This window comes from Caretta caretta, chromosome 28 (assembly GCF_965140235.1).
Source record: "Caretta caretta isolate rCarCar2 chromosome 28, rCarCar1.hap1, whole genome shotgun sequence".
NCBI lineage: Eukaryota > Metazoa > Chordata > Testudines > Cheloniidae > Caretta > Caretta caretta.
The window spans coordinates 13,905,361-13,913,989 of NC_134233.1; the positions used below are offsets into that span (position 1 = coordinate 13,905,361).

Here is an 8,629-nt window from a genome sequence, read left to right on the forward strand (position 1 = left end):
TTGGAAGAGCTTTAGGCTCGGTGCTTATAGAACCAGCTGAGCAGCGGGGAACAGCAGAGCAGCAAACAGCAGGAGTTTGCCTGGGAGTTCACCTGGAGTGAGCCCACTGAGGCTTACACCCTAACGACTTCTCTGAGGAATTACTGCATCTCCGGAGGAAGCTCATAGTAGGAAGGTAATATGGATGGGGAGTGTTCAACTGTTGTGACCTGCACTGGATGTGCCATGTTTGTCTTTCTTCCAGAGGACAGAAGCGACTTTGTCTGTACAAAGTGCAAGCTGGTCTCCCTATTGGAAGAGAAGGTTCAAGGTCTGGAGCAACAGGTATCGACCCTGCGTTGCATAAGAGACACTGAAGATTTCCTGGACAGACGTCAGGATATGCTTCTATGGGCACAAGGTTCTGAAGATTCAGAGCAGGCTGCGCAGCAGGGAGAGGAGGACTGTGAAGAAATCTGGCAACATGTGACCTCCAGAAGAAGAAGGGGGAAAGTCCATGTACCAGCAAAGCCGACACAGGTAAGTAACCATTTTCATGTTCTCTCCACAGGTACCATTGCGGGGAGTGGCCCAGATGTTACGTCTGGGGGAAGGGAGCAGAAGGAGACTCCGCCAGTTGAAAGGCATGAGATGCACTGTCCTAAGGTTGGGGGTTCCACGACCATCACTCCCAAGAGAAGGAGGTGGGTGGTGGTGGTCGGGGACTCTCTCCTCAGGAGGACTGAGTCATCTATCTGCCGCCCTGACCGGGAAAACAGAGAAGTCTGCTGCTTGCCGGGGGCTAAGAGTCGCAATGTGACGGAGAGACTGCCGAGACTCATCAAGCCCTCGGACCGCTACCCCTTCCTGCTTTTCCACGTGGGCACCAATGATACTGCCAAGAATTACCTTGAGCGGATCACTGCAGACTACGTGGCTCTGGAAAGAAGGATAAAGGAGTTTGAGGTGCAAGTGGTGTTCTCGTCCATCCTCCCCGTGGAAGGAAAAGGCCTGGGTAGAGACCGTCAAATCGTGGAAGTCAAGGAATGGCTACACAGGTGGTGTCGGAGAGAAGGCTTTGGATTCTTCAATCATGGGATGGTGTTCCAAGAAGGAGGAATGCTAGGCAGAGACGGGCTCCACTTAACGAAGAGAGGGAAGAGCATCTTCGTGAGCAGGCTGGCTAACCTAGTGAGGAGGGCTTTAAACTAGGTTCACCAGGGAAAGGAGACCAAAGCCCTGAGGTAAGTGGGGAAGCGGGATACCGGGAGGAAGCACGAGCTGGAGCGTGTGAGAGGGGAGGGCTCCTGCCTCATACGGAGAACAAGGAGCGATCAGCGGGTTATCTCAAGTGCCTATATACAAATGCACAAAGCCTGGGACACAAGCAGGGAGAACTGGAGATCCTGGCAAAGTCAGGGAATTATGATGTGATTGGAATAACGGAGACTTGGTGGGATAACTCGCATGACTGGAGTGCTGTCATGGATGGATATAAACTGTTCAGGAAGGACAGGGAGGCCAGAAAAGGTGGGGGAGTTGCACTGTATGTAAGGGAGCAGTATGACTGCTCAGAGCTCAAGTATGAAACTGTAGAAAAACCTGAGAGTCTCTGGATTAAGTTTAGAAGCCTGAGCAACAAGAGTGATGTCGTGGTGGGAGTCTCCTGTAGACCACCAGACCAGGGGGATGAGGTGGATGAGGCTTTCTTCCGGCAACTCGCAGAAGCTACAAGATGGCACGCCCTGGTTCTCATGGGCGACTTCAATCATCCTGATATCAGCTGGGAGAGCAATACAGCGGTGCACAGACAATCCAGGAAGTTTTTGGAAACTGTAGGGGACAATTTCCTGGTGCAAGTGCTGGAGGAACCGACGAGGGGCAGAGCTCTTCTTGACCTGCTGCTCACAAACCGGGAAGAATTAGTAGGGGAAGCAAAAGTGGATGGGAACCTGGGAGGCAGTGACCATGAGATGGTCGAGTTCACGATCCTGACACAAGGAGGAAAGGAAAGCAGCAGAATACGGACCCTGGACTTCAGAAAACCAGACTTTGACTCCTTCTGGGAACTGATGGGCAGGATCCCCTGGGAGAATAACATGAGGGGGAAAGGAGTCCAGGAGAGCTGGCTGTATTTTAAAGAATCCTTATTGAGGTTACAGAGACAAACCATCCCGATGTGTAGAAAGAATAGTAAATATGGTAGGCGACCAGCTTGGCTTAACAGAGAAATCCTTGCTGATTTTAAACACAAAAAAGAGGCTTACAAGAAGTGGAAGATTGGACAAATGACCACGGATGAGTATATAAATATTGCTCAGGCATGCAGAAGTGAAATCAGGAAGGCCAAATCACACTTGGAGTTGCAGCTAGCGAGCGAAGTTAAGAGTAACAAGAAGGGTTTCTTCAGGTATTTTGGCAATAAGAAGAAAGCCAAGGAAACTGTGGGCCCATTACTAAATGAGAGAGGCAACCTAGTGACAGAGGATGTGGAAAAAGCTAACATACTCAATGCTTTTTTTGCCTCTGTCTTCACGAACAAGGTCAGCTCCCAGATGACTGCACTGGGCAGCACAGCATTCGGAGGAGGTGGCAAGCCCTCTGTGAAGAAAGAAGTGGTTCGGGACTATTTAGAAAAAGTGGACATGCACAAGTCCATGGGGCCAGATGAGCTGCATCCGAGAGTGCTAAAGGAATTGACGGATGTGATTGCGGAGCCATTGGCTATTATCTTTGAAAACTCATGGCGATCGGGGGAAGTCCCGGAAGATTGGAAAAAGGCTAATGTAGTGCCCATCTTTAAAAAAGGGAAGAAGGAGGATCCTGGGAACTACAGGCCAGTCAGCCTCACCTCAGTCCCTGGAAAAATCATGGAGCATGTCCTCAAGGAATCAATTCTGAAGCACTTAGAGGAGAGGAAAGTGATCAGAAACAGTCAGCATGGATTCACCAAGGGCAAGTCATGCCTGACTAATCTAATTGCCTTCTATGACGAGATTACTGGCTCTGTGGATGAGGGGAAAGCAGTGGACATGTTGTTCCTTGACTTTAGCAAAGCTTTTGACACGGTCTCCCACAGTATTCTTGCCAGCAAGTTAAAGAAGTATGGTCTGGATGAATGCACTATAAGGTGGATAGAAAGCTGGCTAGATTGTCGGGCTCAACGGGTAGTGATCAATGGCTCCATGTCTAGTTGGCAGCCGGTATCTAGCGGAGTGCCCCAAGGGTCGGTCCTGGGGCTGGTTTTGTTCAATATCTTCATTAAAGATCTGGAGGATGGTGTGGATTGCACTCTCAGCAAATTTGCGGATGATACCTGTCCTGGCAGCTTTCTCAGCAGCAAAGAAATCAATTCTCCCTGCCCCTGAGCAACCCACCCGGAGCTAGGGCCAGCATTGGTGGGGGGTCCCAAGCTTTGCACCAACGTCCACATTTCAGACCTTCCTCTCATGGCACTTTCCATGTGAATTAGGACAAGCAAGCTGGGGAAGCTCCATGGGGTAACAGAAACCAGGCCTGCAGGGAAGGCTTGAATTCACAACCCCAGCAACATTGCCCTTTGCACTAACCACTTGCACCCCTGCAGGGGCTCCTTGGACAGCGTTGGGAAGTCGGCCGTGATCGGTCTCTGTGGTTCGCACCTTTGCCTGGCAATTGAAAGGCTGCCAGTTCAAACCTCACTCAAGATGAGGCTTTCCAGCAATGAGACTCCAGTCCATTTTAACAGGAAGAAAATCTCCTCTATTCTGGTTTAGCCCCATTTGACTCCTTCTGCCCGTCTTCTTCCTCCCCCATCGGTCCCTTTCCTTCCCCATTGGGGCCATGCAGAGGGGAGCCCCAGGCAGTCTCTGTCACTGAGAGGCTGTATCCCATAAGGGGAGGGAGGGGTCGCTGTAAAGCATTGATAATGGGTGGGGAGAGGTGTGCGTGGTTAGGGGGAGAAAGGCTGGAGAACTAACAGTGGGGCCCAGAGAGATTTCCCCGCAGACTGGGGAGATCCCCTGCTGCCCACCATCACCCAGCTCTGGGAAGAACAACTTGGGATTGCTTGGGGAAGCCACCTTTAAAAACACAAGTGTTCCATGCTAGTTACATTGTAATAAGACCAAAGCCGCCTCAAACCCAGTGTCACAATCACTGGGACGACTTTGTCCTGACATTTTACCGGCCGCAGCCACAAAGCGAGTCAAATTACGGCTCCCGTTCGGCGTCAAGGCCCACAGACGAACCCGGAGGCTTTTCGTTCCTCAGGTTCTGCCGTCATTTCAGTGCTGGCCTGTTCCGAGATTCATCGTTGTGCAAAGCAGCGTCAGGCCCTGAAACTGGGCGAGCCCAGAGCAGAGGCTGCCTTCATTTAACCTTCCAAAAACCAACCTGCCGAAAGGTGGATTAGCACCCATGCTCCTCCAGCCGCAGGGGAGGCGCCTCATCTGGGCCCCTGGTGCCCATGCTCCAGCAACATAAGACCACGGGGGCCTGGCTCCACCAAAGTCCGGGGCCCGGTGTCTCCCCCAGCCCCGCCTGCTGCCCCCGGGCAATTTAAAAGGGCCCGGGGACCCCCACCGCCATCACCGGCAGCACAAGGGGGCTAAGACGGCTTCCTGCCCACCCTCGCTCCGTGTAACCCTTCTGCCCGTCAGAGTTGGCAGCAACAAGGGCCGGGTTCAATATCTAGGGGATCCATTCCAATAACACAATGCAAACCGGCTCGAGCCCCCACCCAGTGACCTGGGACAAATATGTACCACCCCCGCTGGGCGCCTCCCAGAGGCAATACTTCCCCTCTTGCAAGCACCTAGTCTGAGTGTAGGAGAAAGCCTTTTAATAACAGAGAGAAACAATGTGGCATTATGTTGGGGAAACACCACCAACAGGATTCATAACACAACCCACAAGCAAAAAAAATACCCACCCCAAGCAAATTGGGGCATGCCCTTTCCCTTTGGTTCTTGAGTCCAGCAACCCCAAATTACCCAAAGTCCCAAAAGTCCAATGACCCAAAAGTCTCTGTCCCTGGTCAGGGCAGCCCCAAAGTTCAAAAGTTTATCTGCAGAGCTTTACCTCCCAACCTGGGTGGAGATGGGGGTGGGGGTAAAAGGCACCTTACATGATCTGAAGCTGACCGCCCCACAGCTCCATAGGCCTCCACTCCACCAGCCGCCCCACAAACTGCTTCGCTCAGCTCCGCTCTGCAGCCCAGCAGCAGCTCCCGCCGTCCCACGAACTGCTCCACCAGCCGGTCCACGAACTGCTCCACGTCCCACCAGCAGCTCCCACCGTCCCACGAATGCTCCACATCCCACCAGCAGCTCCCGCCGTCCCATGAACTGCTCCACCAGCCTGTCCACAAGGCACTCCAGCCGTCCCGCAAACTTCTCCACAATAGATCTTCAGGCTCCCCCACTACTTAACACAACGCTCAGTGATTTCAGCTCTTAGTCAATTCAGCTCTTTGGTGAAGTCAGCTTGTAGTTAGGGAGCCTCAGTGATGGTACACCATTCGCCCAAAGCGAGCTCAGCAGTCTGTAACTAGACTTCTAACAAAATCAAAATTAGCTCTGAGATCCCACAGTAGAGAGAAAAGAAAGAGAAAATAGCATGTAAGACCATCACCAAGGGGCCCACACCACCAAGTATTAATACTTGTCCCCAACCTCTCTCAATTCACAGAGTTTTGGAACCCATGACCCTTGCCTAGCGACCCCAACCCCCTGCACCCAAACTCCCTCCCAGAGTCCACCCCCTGCACTCCCTCCTGCACCCTACCCCCATGCCCCAGCCCAGAGCCCACACCCCACACCCAAACTTCCTCCCAGAGCCTGCGCCCGCACCCCCTCCTGCACCCCAACCCCCAACCCCAACCCAGATCCCGCACCCAAACTTCCTCCCACAGGCCTCCCCCCACACCTGCTCTCACACCCCAACCCTCTTCCCCAGCCCAGAGCCCACCCCCTGCACCCAACTCCCTCCCAGAGCCCGACCTGCACCCTCTCCTGCACCCCAACCCCCTCCCCCAGCCCAGAGCCCACACCCCACACCCAAACTCCCTCCCAGAGCCTGCGCCCGCACCCCCTCCTGCACCCCAACCCCCAACCCCAACCCAGATCCCTCACCCAAACTTCCTCCCACAGGCCTCCCCCCACACCTGCTCTCACACCCCAACCCTCTTCCCCAGCCCAGAGCCCACCCCCTGCACCCAAACTCCCTCCCAGAGCCCGACCTGCACCCTCTCCTGCACCCCAACCCCCTCCCCCAGCCCAGAGCCCACACCTGAACTCCCTCCCTGAACCTGGCCACCCCACCCATTCCTGCACCCTAACGCCCTGCCCCAGCCCAGAGCCCACACCACACACCCAAACTCCCTCCCAGAGCCTGCCCCCACACCTGCTCCTGCACCCCAACCCCTGCCCCAGCCCAGACCCCGCACCCTGCATTCCCTCCTGCACCCCAACCCCCTGCCGCAACCCACAGACCAAACTCCCTCCCAGAGCCCAACCCCTTTCCCTCTCCCTCCCATACCCAAACTCCCTCCCAGAGCCTTAGGCAGATGTGGGGGGAGGTGGACGGGGAGGCAGGACTTGGTCCCATTCTGGAAACCACCAAAAATTGTAGAAACCTGCCGCCCCTGTCCAGCCCAACCTTCTGGGGGTGCCCCTCAGGCCCCACCCGTGCAGGGTTTGAAGCTTGCATTGCTTAAATTCCAGGACGCTGGGGGACTTCAGCTCCCCTTTGTCCAGCGGGAACCTTCACCCCACTCCCAACCAGATTCTTGTCCATGGGATGACTGTCGGGGGGCTGGGCCCCTCTTTGTCTTTTCTCTCTGGGACAGGCCAGGGTACCCAGAACTGGGGTATCTGAGCACCCAGGACCTTCTATGGAGATGCCCTTCTCCTTCCCCTTCTGTGGTCCCATCTGTCATTGACTCCAGCCTGTTTTCTATCCATCCTCAGCACCATCCCAAGCCAGCTGCACCCGCCTCAAAAAGACAGTGTCCCCTGATGGGTGTAAATCACTGAGCGCTCTCCTCTCTGAGTACTGACTGCCCCTCCGTCTCCTTGCCCCTCAGTCTGGGCAGACAGGACCTTTCCCTCCAGGGCTGGATGATTCCCCCTTCTCATCCGCTACTGTCCCAAGCCACCCCTTGGGTGGGAATCTTAAATGTACCAAGGTGACTTAGGAGCAGAAACCCCCACAGACCTTCCGTGCAATGGGCACCTGCCCCGCACTGAGCAGGACTGAAACTCCTGCAGGGAGACTGCTGGGCCACATCCCCTCTGGGCCTGAGCAAAGCAGCAGGGTGAAAAGAGAACTTGGAGATGCTGGGGATCGAACCCAGGGCCTCATACATGCAAAGCATGCGCTCTACCACTGAGCTACATCCCCAGACGGGGGTTGTTGGGGATGGGTTACGCTCAGAGCCCTCCTGTTTCCAGAGCCTCCAGGGGCCTAACGGCAGCATGGGGGACACATTCCCTGCTCTGAGGGCCAAACCCTCTGTCTTGGAGGTTGCTGGTTCTCAGGGGTCACTTTGCAGCAGGGCCAGTTTCTCTATGTGGGGGAGAGAGAGGGCCTGCCCTGGACTCAGGGTGCAGAGATACACTCGGCCCTCTTCCCTGCATTGACTGGCTGGAGCTGCCAGCCCCTGCTGAAAGGTAACGGCGCTGGGGGGCGCTGTGAGTCGCTCAACACCTCACCCTGGTGGAAGAAGTTGGGGGGGGGGCTTTTCTCGGATCTGCTATTTCCACCTGCCTGTAAAGTCCAGCTTTCCCCAGCACATTCACTGCAGTGCACTCGGGTCACTGTTTCCATGGCTGACAGCAAATAATTGCTCCCAGTTTCCCTTCTATCTGCAGCATGATTAGCCTGTGTCCGTGGTTAATGAGGTGGAACTAGTTGTCGATGGTTATTCATTCCCCACCTGGACAATTCACACAGTCCCTTTCCTGCTCAAATCCCCAGCACCTCAATGATCCCGGTAGCAGGGATTAGGTTTTCCCTGAGGCCCTGAGATTCTCAGGGTCCTTTTTTCCCTCCACCTGGAGCGAACTCAGCTTTTTCCCCATCCCAGACACTCCATGAAATAACAACAAGCAGCATAAAGAAAGCGGGGAGGGAACATCTCCCGGCCAGGGCTGGAGGTGCCCAGGGCCCCCTGCTTCTCCATTGTTTCCATCGCAGAAGAGGAAGGTTCCTTGGAATTTGACACCCTGCTTTGCACAAGAGACAGAAAGATCTTGATGTTCCTGCGTCTGCACAAAGAAAATTGTCCTTCTGTGTGAAAGAGAGGCAGGAAAAGGCTGTTTCTACCCAAATGATCCACGAGACCAGAAAGTGACGCTGTGCAATTAACGATCTGGTACTACACTAACTCTGCGGTTACTTAGATGCAGCCACAACAGGCTCTGTGGTTGGTAACCTTACAGAGACGCTGCGGGTGATCATGAACTCGAAGCACAATCCCTTTAAACAGCTGCCATTGGAATGTAACACAGACTAGTCCATTCCTCCCAAGGGGATGGGGTTCTTGTTCTTCTGCACATTGTAGCCCACGGAGACCAAGGATCTGCAAATGTGCCTTCATGTGTCTTTGTTTCATTGATGAAAACATAAACTAGACACTCAGAGGATTGGAACTGATTTCAGATGAGGG

The 8,629-nt window shown here is 54.3% G+C and overlaps 1 non-coding gene across 1 annotated transcript; it reads right to left on the reverse strand.

Moving 5' to 3' along the window:
* Nucleotides 1–7,290: 7,290 nt before the first annotated feature.
* TRNAA-UGC (transfer RNA alanine (anticodon UGC)) lies at nt 7,291–7,362 on the reverse strand. The gene has a single exon. It is a non-coding gene; the product is annotated as a tRNA-Ala (tRNA).
* Nucleotides 7,363–8,629: the final 1,267 nt, after the last annotated feature.